Source organism: Macaca nemestrina, chromosome 7 (assembly GCF_043159975.1).
Source record: "Macaca nemestrina isolate mMacNem1 chromosome 7, mMacNem.hap1, whole genome shotgun sequence".
Taxonomy (NCBI): Eukaryota; Metazoa; Chordata; class Mammalia; order Primates; family Cercopithecidae; genus Macaca; species Macaca nemestrina.
Window position 1 is genome coordinate 56,211,721 of NC_092131.1, and position 12,398 is coordinate 56,224,118.

Sequence of the window (12,398 nt, forward strand, 5' to 3'; positions counted from 1 at the left end):
TATTTCTAAAGTAGAAAAGATAACCCCAAAGATAGTTGTTTATTGCCCTGTAATAGTTTTGCATCTAATTAACAATCATATTTCTCCATTTATGTTTGCTTTCATTGACTATATATACACATTATATTCTCTTATCATCATTTGAAGTAGCTTCACCATTTTTTAAATTTTTTATTTGTTTCTTTTCCTGAAACGGAGTCTCACTGTTGCCCAGGCTGGAGTGTCAGTGGCACAGTCATGACTTACTGAAGCCTTGAACTTGAGGGCTCAAGTGATCCTCCCACTACAGCCCCCCAAGTAGCTGAAACCACAGGTGTGTGCCACCATGCCTGACTAATTTTTGTATTTTTTGTACAGACAGGGTCTTGCCATGTTGTCCAAGCTGGTCTCAAACTCCTGGGCTCAAGCGATCCTCCCATCTTGGCCTCTCAAAATGCTGAGATTACAGGTATAAGCTGCCATGCCCAGCCTCCCCATCATTGTAATGAGTTAAAACTTTGACACATGCTCACTATGTATTTGTATAGGAATTCTCTTTTTTAGATTTTGCAAATAATACTTTTGACAGTGAGAAGAGAATCTTTAGGAATTATGTTGCATATTGTATAATGTATTTCACTTTGGTTTCACTTTATGAGACTTCATCAAAGATTTTAGATTACTTTTTAGATGTTAGACTGTGATTTATTTTTGAAAATAACAGTATGCTGGCATTGGTCATGAAGTAATTCAATTATAGCAGGGCTTCTCTAGTGATATCAAATGTGAATTTTGTTTTGAAGTCCACTTCCTTACAGACCATGAGATGAGAAGGAAAAAGTGCCAGATAATTTCTAACTACTACAAAGAAATGAGCTTTTCCCTTCCTTCTCTCAGAATTGGTTGCTCAAACAACATATAGCGCTTTCATGACCCCTTTTTATTACCATAGTTCTCCCTATTGCTTGTGGTTTCTGATACTGATAGTTCAGATTTTTATGGATCAAGGCTGTCCTCCTTGCTGTCCTTTTCATTTATATCATCCTTTTATTTGAAAAATATGTTTTGAGCATGGGACATGTGCCAGACATTGTTCTTAGTACTGGGGACTATGCAGTGATCTACACAGGCAATAATTCCTGTCCCATCCTCCTGCAGATTATATTCTACTGGGGAGACATGTAATAAACAAATAAATACAGTATGTTAGATAATAATTAGGTGTTGGCAAAAAATGTTTTTAAAGAGGTGGCTAGAATGTGCTAACACAAAGGAGGAGGAGGTTTATAGGAATATTAAATGCAGGGGCCTCTGGGAACGTGACATTAAAACTGTTGGAGTTAAATAATTTTTGGAGTTGGGGAACTAGCAAAGCAGAGATCTGGAGGAGGAGCATTTTAGGCAGAGAACATGGCAAGTATACAAAGGACTTGAGGCTAGAGCATGCCTGGTGCATTTGTGGGCTAGCAAGGAGGCCATCGTGTGGCATGAGCAAAGGAGAGAGAGGCAGGACACAAGGGTGGAGACAAATAGGGCTGAGAAACAGCTGGTGCTGTCTGGCCTTGTCAGCCATTTTAACTATTTAGCTTCTGAACTGAAATTTTGAGTGAAATGGACAACTTTTGGAGGATTTTAGAGGAGGAACTACATAATCTTATGTTTGAAAAGGTGCACTTTTGCTGTGATAATGAGAGTTGACTGGAGGCGGGACAATGATGAAAGCAAGGAGGCTTATTAAGAAGCTATTTTGGTAATTCAGGTGAGAAACATTGGCAGCTTGGACCACAGTAGAAGTAGTGATGAGAAGTGGTTAGCGGCTGAATATATATTGAAAGTTGAGCCAGCAAAGTTTGCTATGGATTCGATGTAGAGTCTGCGAGTGGAAAGAAGACATGAATGGACTCTGCTTTTTGGCTTGAGTAATTGGAAGGATATGTAGCGTTGTTATTTGCTGAGCCAGGAGAGATGCAGGAGGAACAGACTGAAGGTAAGATCAGGAGTTCCACTTTGGACAGGTTAAATATGAACCATCCAGTGGAGATGTCCCAATAGGCAACTGAAATTTGAGACGAGTCCAGGTGCGGGGTCTTTGCTAAAAATATAATCTTTGGAGTCATGAGGACAAAGATGGTATTAATAGCCATGAGAGGAGATGAACTCAATAAGGGGGTATAGATAGAGAAGAGGTCCAAAGACTAAGTTCTGAAGCACTCCAGTATTTTGAAATCAGTAAGACGAAAAAGAACCAGAAAAAACTCTACAAAGGAATAGCTAATTGTAGAGAAGGAAACCCAGGAGAGTGGGGACTCCTGGAAGTCAAAAGAACCAAGCGCTTCAAGAAGTAGGGAGTGGACCGGGCAACGGTAGCTCACGCCTGTTATCCCAACACTTTGGGAAGCTGAGGCGGGCGGATCATGAGGTCAGGAGTTCAAGATCAGCCTGGCCAATAGAGTGAAACCCCATCTTTACTAAAAATACAAAAATTAGCCAGGCGTGGTGGTGCACGCCTGTAGTCCCAGCTACTCAGGAGGCTGAGGCAGAAGAATCAATTGTTTGAATCCAGGAGGCAAAGGTTGCAGTGAGCTGAGATCGTGTCACTGCACTCCAGCCTGGGCAAGAGTCCATCTCAAAAAAAAAAAAAAGAAGTAGGGAGTGATCAACTAGGAGCATAGGTCAAATATGATAAACACTGAGAACTGGCCATTAGGTTTAGCAGTGGATGTCTCTGGTGGTCTTGATGAGAGCAGAGTTGGAGTGGTGGAGGTGAAATCCTGACAGGAATGAGTTTAATGGAGAATGAGATGGAAGGAATTGGAGACAGTGTAGGTTGATACTTCTTTTTAAGGGATTTACTCTAAAAGAGAGCAGGGGAACGGGTCAGTGGAGGGCAATATGGGATCAAGATAGGGTTTTTTATTTATAAGGATGGTAGGAAATAGCAGTTACGCAAATTCAGGTCTATAGTAGGTGATGAGTTGGGTTTAGCCAGAATGGGGGTTGACACATGAGTACCCTGGAGCGAAAGAAAGACAAGTAAGATGAGGACATAATGATGATGAGCTCTGGAATCTGAGCTAGGTAAGGAGGGAATAAGGGTTTGGGGGCCTTGTAAGGGATAGTGAAAAGGTGGTATGATCAATAACTTGCAGGCATGTCCAAGAACTGTTGGATTTAAAGAACTTTTGGAGTTGGGGAGACAAGATGGAAAGGCAGCAGATGATGACTGAGAAGGGGCTGCCATGGATGGTAACAAGACTAGGCTATACCCCTGGGAGTGGACAGCTGAGGCACAGGAGGACCAGGTCATTGGAGGACTGAAAGGCTAGGTGGGTAGGAGGATGCAGCTATTCAGCCAGCATGTGCCTTGCTGCCTTACTGAGGTGTTCACAGCTGGTGTCTGTTCTACCGATCAGTGCCTTTGCCCACTTGTTATATATTGTGTATATTATTCCTGAGCAACAAGGAATCCAAAGCATCATCACTGTGGACCTTGGCATTCCCAAGAATGGTGACAAGAGTGTTTGGGGAGTGTGACGGTAGAAAAGAGCTAATATCTTCAGACAGAGAGGGCCTGTAATGTCTGCACGTCAAATTGCCAGGCAGCGGGGATATAGAGGGGGTAAGCCTCTGCTGTCCCCAGCCCTGTGCCCCTGGGGTGTTCCTGAAGGGTGAGGGCAGGGCTATAGGGGCAGGAAAAACCAAGAAGAAGGGTTCCTGGGGAGGAGAAGAGGCCTGAAAATAGTAGAGTCAGAAACAAATTTCTCCAGCTTCACAGTCCGGCCTTAGACCAACCCAAGCAGTTTCATGGGTCTGTAAACTAAGCTACATCTTGTGGCTGTTTGGATGCCTAATTCATACTGGTAGAATGCATTCCAGAATCCTCAGTGTGGCCATGGTTCAGACAGATATCATAAGCCAACCACTCAGCCCAGTGAAAAAAACATGTTTTCTTCTGCTTTTGTGATTATCTCCTTGTTGTTTTGTGATTATCTCCTTGATTTTTTCCTTCCTCCTTTTTTCCTCCTGCCTCCTTATCAGTCAGAGCTAGGATAAGCAATATCAAAAAGCTGTCAAGGTTCTTCTGGTCCTGCTTTCCTTTATGATAACAATTATGCCCTGGAACCATTTTCAGGCAGGCACAGCTCCCTGCTGGGGGAAACAATCCGGAGCTCAGGGAAGTAGGAAAACCGCCTGTGTGAAAGCACTCACCGCAGACCAGGCTCCACCACCTCCTGTTCACCTTGAGGCGGCTTCCCCAGTCCTTGCAGCTTCCCTGCCCAGGACAAAGCAGCCTTGCCGGAGACTGTGGCTTTCACCACACAGTGACTCAGCTCCCCTGGGGATGGTGGCAGGACTGTCTGGCACAATCGCCCATAGTGGCACCAAATAACTCACGTCAAGGAAGCTAGTCGGTTCTACCAAGCCCTCTCATCCCAAGAATGCATGGCCACTGCCCCCAAGGCATATGGTGCTTGCCTTCCCCCGACCTTCTACAACCCAAACATCTATCCCGGGTTATTCTCTCATCTTCCGCAGCTTTATACTCCCTCCTGGGTCCTACCGCTCTCAGACTCTCTCTCCAAGCTCTTAACCTTTCCACCATTCCCTCAGAGAATAAACACGTCAAGGTTTTCCTCTTTGCAGTATCCTTCCACCACCATTCATTGAAGCCTACCTTCCCCTGAAGGTGCACCATCTCTTGCTTCCCTCTCCATTGGAGGCTGCTGTTTCCCCCGCACGCCCCAAGACCGGAGGCACAGGTTGGGCTCAGGATTCATCCAGCTCCACGGCGCTGCTTTTCCATTGTGTGTAAATCTGGGATATGTAAACACATGCATGGATGAACATCCAACACACTAATCAACGCTTTAATTCTTTGACCTCAAGGCTCAAAGCTGAGCTAGTTATAGTCTGGAACTGTATGACATCAAAAAATACCAGTTCTAGCTTTCTCACTACATCTGTTCTCAGAGGGATCACCGTGACCATGATTCCTTCTTTTCCTGCTAATTCAGTGATTGTCTAACTTTAGCAGGTATCAGGATCACCTGGAAGGCTTGTTAAGGCAGATTGCTGAGTCCCTGCTCCCACAATTTCTGGTTTGATAAGTCTAGAGTAGAGCTCAAGTGTTTGCAGTTCTAACAAGTTCCCAGGTGATTTTGATACTGCTAGTTTGGGGACTACACTTCGAGAAGCACTGTTCTAGTGTATGTGCCCAATATTTTTCAAACTTGTCTTCATGTTAGAATTACCTGGAGGGCTTTAAAGAGTATTGACATCTGTGCCCGTGCCCTACTCCTAGGGATTGTGATTTAATTCACCTGGGATGTGGCTTGGGCTGTGGAACTTTTTAAAGATCCCCAGATGATTCTACATACAGATAAGTTTGGGAACTGCTGCTATCACCGTCTAGCCTCCCTTCCTTTCCTGCCCACCTTGGAGGGTGTGGTGAATTACCTGAACTACACCTCCCACCTGCATCCTTGTGTCAGCCTCACTCCTTCCCCTAGGAAACCTTGGATCTGTGTCAACTCATCTTCTCAGTGCTCCTAAGTACTAGCCATCAAGCATGGCTGGAGAAAACCTCAGAGCCATCTCATTCTGTGCCTAATCCCAGCTGTGCTTATTTATGGGTCTTTTAACTTATCCTTGGTTTCTCGTGTCTCTCCTTCACTGATCATTCCAAAACTTCACCATTCTAATTCATCCTTTTGAACAATTCAGGTGACCTCATCTCCTACTTCAGCAAGTACAATTGGTCCCATCAGGTGTGATTTCTTTCTATATTTTACTCCATCCAAATAACTAGCTTATCTGTAGCCACACCCTTTCTTCCCTCTTATCCCTTCATCTCAGAGGATGAGGTGTCCCTGTTTCAGGTCAATGCCTCCATTCTGCCACCCGCATCACTGCACTCAGCATGATTAATGGCATGTGTACAGTTGTTCCTCAGTATTCACGAGGTGGGGGATTGGTTCTGGAGACCACCCCTGCCTCCCAACCACCAACACCAAAATCTGCAGATGCTCAAGTCCCTCATGGAAACTGACTTAAAATTTGTATATAATCTATACACATCCTCCAATTACTTTAAATAATCTCTAGATTACTTATAATACCTAATGCAAAGTGAATCTTATGTAAATAGTTGTTATATTTTCTTTTCAAAATTTGCATTTTTTAAATTGTTGTCATTATTTATTTATTTAATATCTATTTTTGATCCCTGTCTGGGAACCTGCAGATAGGAAGGGCCGTGGTACCTTCAGCCATCCACTCTTGCTGGCTCTGCACGCTCTCCTGCAACCCTCAGCCTCACTAGACTTTAACTCTCCCCCTTTTCCTATCACTCTCTCATATGCATGACAGCATCATTTCTCAGCTCTTGCTGCCCACTGATGGCTGATTCAGAAGGAGGAGTAAATCCTTCCAGATGCCTCTTTTAAAGGCTTTTTAATTTGGTATTCAGAATTAAGATCTTTCTCTCTTTCTTGCCATGTAAAAAGGGGACTCTGCTCATGCTGTCAACAGCACGCTTCTATTTATTTCTGGAACCCGGCTTCTTTGCTCAGTATGCTGGGCACTAATGAGAAAGCTGCCCTAGCAGCATAAAGCATTATATTAGGATGCTTTTGCTTCCAACACGTATTTACCACTCAACAAAGGCAGGCACTTAGCTCTTGCTGGCACAATGAAAAAGCAACAAATCCAGCAACCCTTTGAGAAACCAGTTGTCTGAGGATTTGAGGGTCTCCTATCCACATGGTGACAACTCTAGCAAAGGCAGGAAAGAAAATCACACATACACACATAAAGGAAAATGACAAAAACACAAACAGGAAACCGAGTACAAGAAGGAACAAGACAGACAGAAGAGTGTCTGCATAGTTTTGTTTATGCAACTAACACAGTTTAATAAAATTTTGTATAGGAATCATGCTTGCATTATTAGTACTGTGGCCCACCTGGCAGATTAGATCTCCAGTTCTAGGTGATGTGTAGTGGATTTCTTTCACTGTGGCTTTGAAAACGTTAACATTAGTTTAAAACAGAGTGCTACCATTGCTTCTTTTTAAAAACATTTCAACTTTTATTTTAGATATAGAGGATACATTTGCAGATTTGCTGCAGGGGAATGTTGTGTGATGCTGAGGTTTGGAGTATGAATCTCATTACCACTGTTGCTTCTATTCAAAATACAAAGTAGGGCTCTGTGCGGTGGCTCACGCCTATAATCCCAGCACTTTGGGAGGCTGAGATGGGTGGGTCGCTTGAGCCCAGGAGTTAGAGACCAGCCTGGCCAACATGATTAAACCCCGTCTCTACCAAAAATACAAAAAAAGAAGAAAAATTGCTCTGTGTGGTGGCACACACCTGTAGTCCCAGCTCCTCAGGAGGCTGATGCCAGAGGATGGGTTGAGCCCAGGAGGTGAAGGTTACAGGAACTGAAATTGCACCACTGCAATCTAGGCTGGGTAACAGAGCCAGACCCTGTCTCAAAAAACAAAAACAAAATACAAAGTAGGTCAGGAGGAATAATTGAGAAAGCTTTGGTATTAATTTTCCTCATAGCATATTTAATAGAAAATATATTCATATAAAATTATATATTATACATATATTAAGTATGGTATTTATATAAAATTTCTTATCTTGACATTACATAAACAGTATCAAAAGCATGATGCATAAAAGAAATAATAAATTGGACCTTATCAAAGATAAAAGACTTGTGCTTCAAAGGACACCATCAAGAAAATGAAAAGATGAACCATAGACTGAGAGAAAACATTTTCAAATCATAATCTGATAAAGAACTTGTATTCAGGATATATAAAAAAAACTCTTACAACTCAATAATTTAAAAAAACTTTTTTTTAAGTGGGCAAAAGCTATAAACAGACATTTCATCAAAAAAGATATAGGAATGGAAGTAAGAGCATGAAAATATGTTCAATATCATCAGCCATTAGGATAAAGCAAATAAAAGCCACAACGAGATGCCATTCCACACCCAGTAGAATGGCCATAATCAAAAAGACAGCCAATATCACATGTTAGTGAGGAGGTGGAGGAACTGGACGCTTTGTGCATTGCTGGTAGGAATGTAAAATGATACAGCTTCTTTGAAAAACAGGTTGGTGGGTTTTTTTTCTTTTTCTTTTTCTTTTTCTTTTTTTTTCTTTTTTGAGACAGAGTCTTGCTCTGTCGCCCAGGCTGGAGTGCAATGGCATGATCTCAGCTCACTGTAACTTCTGCCTCCTGGGTTCAAGTGATTCTTCTGCCTCAGCCTCTTGAGCAGCTGGGACTACAGGTGCACACCACCATGCCTGGCTAATTTTTGTATTTTTAGTAGAGACAGGGTTTCGCCATATTGGCCAGGCTGGTCTTGAACTCCTGATCTCATGATCTGCCTGCCTCAGCCTCCCAAAGTGCTGGGATTATAGGCGTGAGCTACCACACCTGGCCTGGTGGTTTCTTAAAAAGTTAAACAAACTTATTGTATGACAATTCCACTCCTAGGAATTTTTACAAGAGAGAAAAAACTCATGTACAATAGAAAGACACAGATGTGAATGTTCATGGGAGGATGATTCATCATAGACCAAACTGGAAACTTTCCAGATATCCATCAGCTGAAGAATTGACCAACAAAATGTGGTAAATCCATGCAGCAGAATAATATTCAACAATTGAAATGAAAAAACTACAGATTCAGACCACAACAGAGGTGAACGTCAAAAACATTATGCTACGTGAAGGAGGCCGGATATACAAAACAGCCTATCATATGTATGATTTCACTTACATGAAGTGTTCAGGAAAGGCAATTTGTAGGGACAGAAACAGGTCAGCGTTTGCCTAGGGCTGGGGGTAGGAGCCAGGATTTACTATAGACAGGCATGAGGATACATTTCGAGGTGACAGAAATGCTCTAAAGGTGGATCATTTTATTTATACCTCAACAAAAACTATTTTAAAAAGCTAACAGCTCATAGTTCTTTAAATTACTAGTGAATGAAATTTCCATTTGTAATCACTATTTTAAAAACATGGGTAAAGACAACACTCTGAGAGAAGAGGCTCTGAGTAGTTCATGCCAGCGGTCAACCTGTGCTTGACCAGACTGCTACAAGAAACTGGCATTAACACCCAGACTGAGAGGTCTGCATTTCTCTGTTCTCACTTCTTTCCAAGGTGACAAAAGCCAGGGACCTGGACAAGCCATAAATCAGAACAACATTCTTGAAAAACAAGGCAGCTAACTCATGTTTTGCCTGGTGCCAGTTAATTTTGCCAGCATCATATATGATTATAATTCAAGCTTGCCTCGTTCATCCTTAAGGGCCATCAGACCACACAGAATGAATGCGGTGGCAGTATTTTCTTGTCAGGGATTGTACTGAAAGGTGTGTGTGCAGCACCAGTACCATCCTCTGCATGTGCACCTCTCATGTGCAAGGCAATGAGCCAGGCTTGTGGGCGTGAGGAGGTGACGCAGCCTCTGTGCTCAAGGAATTTGTAACCTGGCTGGAAAAGCAAGTTGAGAAATGGTCATTAGGAAACAACTGGTAAATGATAAGAAAATGTTGTAAAATCAAGTTGAAAACCTCAAAATGTAACAGAAAGGAGTTGCACTACAATATGGTTTGAGTTGCTTCCAGCTTGAATATTCTACCATTTTTTTGGAGAAAAATCTTGGTTTTTGTATAGGCTATGTAGCCCACATAGCCTACATAGCCACATAGGCTGTGGCTGGGTAACTTAAGGATTTGTTATGTTTCTGTGACAACTACTTATTTAGTGATGCTTTTTGGTCTGTTTCATAAATTGCATGAATTACAAGATTGTTTCATGTCTAAGTCAAGATCTCATCAGTAAAGCTGAGCCGTGTGTGTGTGTGTGTGTGCAGCTGCAGTATGTTCCGTCTCCCTGTCTCTTTTCTTTTGTTCTCATATGCCCTCAGTTCTGCATGGCAATGCTGTTATTATGAGAAATAAAGTCATTATATTATAACTAAAAAGAGAACAACGTAAATTTCCCAGGACCGTGCATACAGTAGCTTACTTTGGCCTACCGAGGCAAAGCAGAGGTCCTTGGCAGGTGGCGCTAGGTCTTACACTTGAGTTTCCAGACAAAATCCAGATCTGTTAACCAAAGGCAGACAAACGTCACATGTCCTGACGCTCTTGGTCCACACCCATGGTGAAGGGAATGACCTCATTAGTGATTCCTCTCCTATTGAAAAGTCACCCCTGACTTTTGAGTAAACGTATGAACTGCATACATTAATAAGGCAGCCTAGAATTTTGCAGACACATTTGCATTCCGTTTATATAGAATTTTTATATTCTTTAAAACATTTAGCAATTTGCAGAGAAATGAGTCATTGTTTAACATAGGGTCAGGATTGAGGTCTGGGTATGAAATGATGCAAATTAAAATTACATCTTCCCCATCTGCTCTCTCTTATTCCCATCTCATTGTATTTATAGACCTCCAAAGAAATGTAAGTGGCAACATCATATCTAGGCATTGCTAAATCAATCTTTCGTACGTGTGAATGCTCCTGGGCCTGAGAGGTTCCATAACCACACTCCTGCTTTTTCTATTTGCACCTGCACCAGCCAAACATATTTCCAGAAATAGGACTCATTCCTGCCACCAAGGCTTAACTCATACTTGGCCCACCCTCTCCCCACCTCCTGGGATGTCATAGCTTTCACTCATGTTCTAAATTACGTTATAAGGTTTACTTCATCAGAAACATTATCGTGGCTTCCTTTTAGCAATCTTGTCTTGAAATGCAAGTCAATGCAAAATATTGTAATGTTATAAAAATGATGCTTACCCGACTGCTTAACTCTCAGGAAAAAAAAAAAAAATTAAGTTAGGTCTTTTTTTCATATGACATGCCAAAATAAACTCAAGTGGATAAAAGCTTTAAATGTAAAAGTACAACAAAACATAAAAATAGTAGAAGGAAAGGTAGCTAAATATTTGATTTATGGATAGAGAGGCCTTTTCTAAGGTTAAAATCAATAGAAGAGATTTATGGATAGACAGGCACTTTCTAAGGTTAAAATCAATAGAAGAAACCATAAAGGAAAATATTGGGTTGACTACATAAACAGTAAAATCTCCTATATATAAAGATAGTCATTAAGAAAATTAAAGAGTAAACACTAAGCTAAGAAAACATATTTACGAAAAATATCAATACAAGTTAATGTTCTGATATTGAGAACTTATATAAATCATTAAAATGGTAACATTTCTATAAAAAGTAATATCCCAAAGGGCATAAACAATTTATTATATAAAGCCAATTTATAAATGACAATTTAAAAATGCTGAAGTCTTCAATTTCATTTTAAGTGAAAAATAAAAATTAAAGCAATGGTCAGATGTGTGTGTGTGTGTGTGTTTTAAAAGATTTGTAAGTCAGTTAGTAATTTTCCTAGTGTTGGGGGAGAGTTCAGTGAGAAATACCTTCTCCTATTTGGTGAGAGGACAAACTGATAAAAGCTTTCTGGAAGGCATTTTGACAATATACATCAAGTGCCTTTTAAATATTCACATAGTTTGACAGATTAATTCCACTACCAGAAATTTACATTATGAAACACAGACAAGTATATGTAAGGATGTTATTTACAACTTATAACAAAGTGGAAACAGCCTGAAAGTCCAACATTTGAGGAGCAGTTGAATAGACTATGGAACAACCATAAAATGGACTTTTACTCCATTAGTAAAAATTATTTGGGAAATATTTTAAATAGCACGAGAAAGTGTTTCTAATTTCATAATGCCTGAAGGAATCTGCAGCAGTATAAAATGTAGTTCAGTTATGGAAAATGCATTTTAGAGAGTATAATAAACTTGTAAAATATTAATAACTGTACTTCTGAGGAGTGGGATTATAGCTGTTATTTATTCTTTATGCTTTCTGTATTTATCAAATTATCTTCCATCCATAGCCATCTGTTTTGTAAGAAGGAACAAAAACATTTTTTCATAATAATACAATAAATATTTAACAATATAAAAAGATTATGATATTCTTAGTAGAAAAGCAGGATTCAAAATAAGTGTAGACCAGGCACGGTGGCTCCTGCCTGGAACCCCAGCACTTTGGGAAACTAAGGCAGGAGGATTGCTAGAGGCTAGAAGTTTGTGGCTGTAATGATTTTGTCACTGCATTATTCCAGCCTGGCCAACAGAGCAAGATCCTGTCTCAAACTAATAATAATAATTAATAATAAGAATAATTGCTGTATGACTGATACATGAAATCTATACATGGCAGATTCTGGGATGACTCACTGGCTTCTGGCTTACAAATGCTGGTGTCCTTTAAAAAGAGAGAAATTCCATTTTGGAGTGAGAGACTGTCTCCCATTTTGACCATGTTG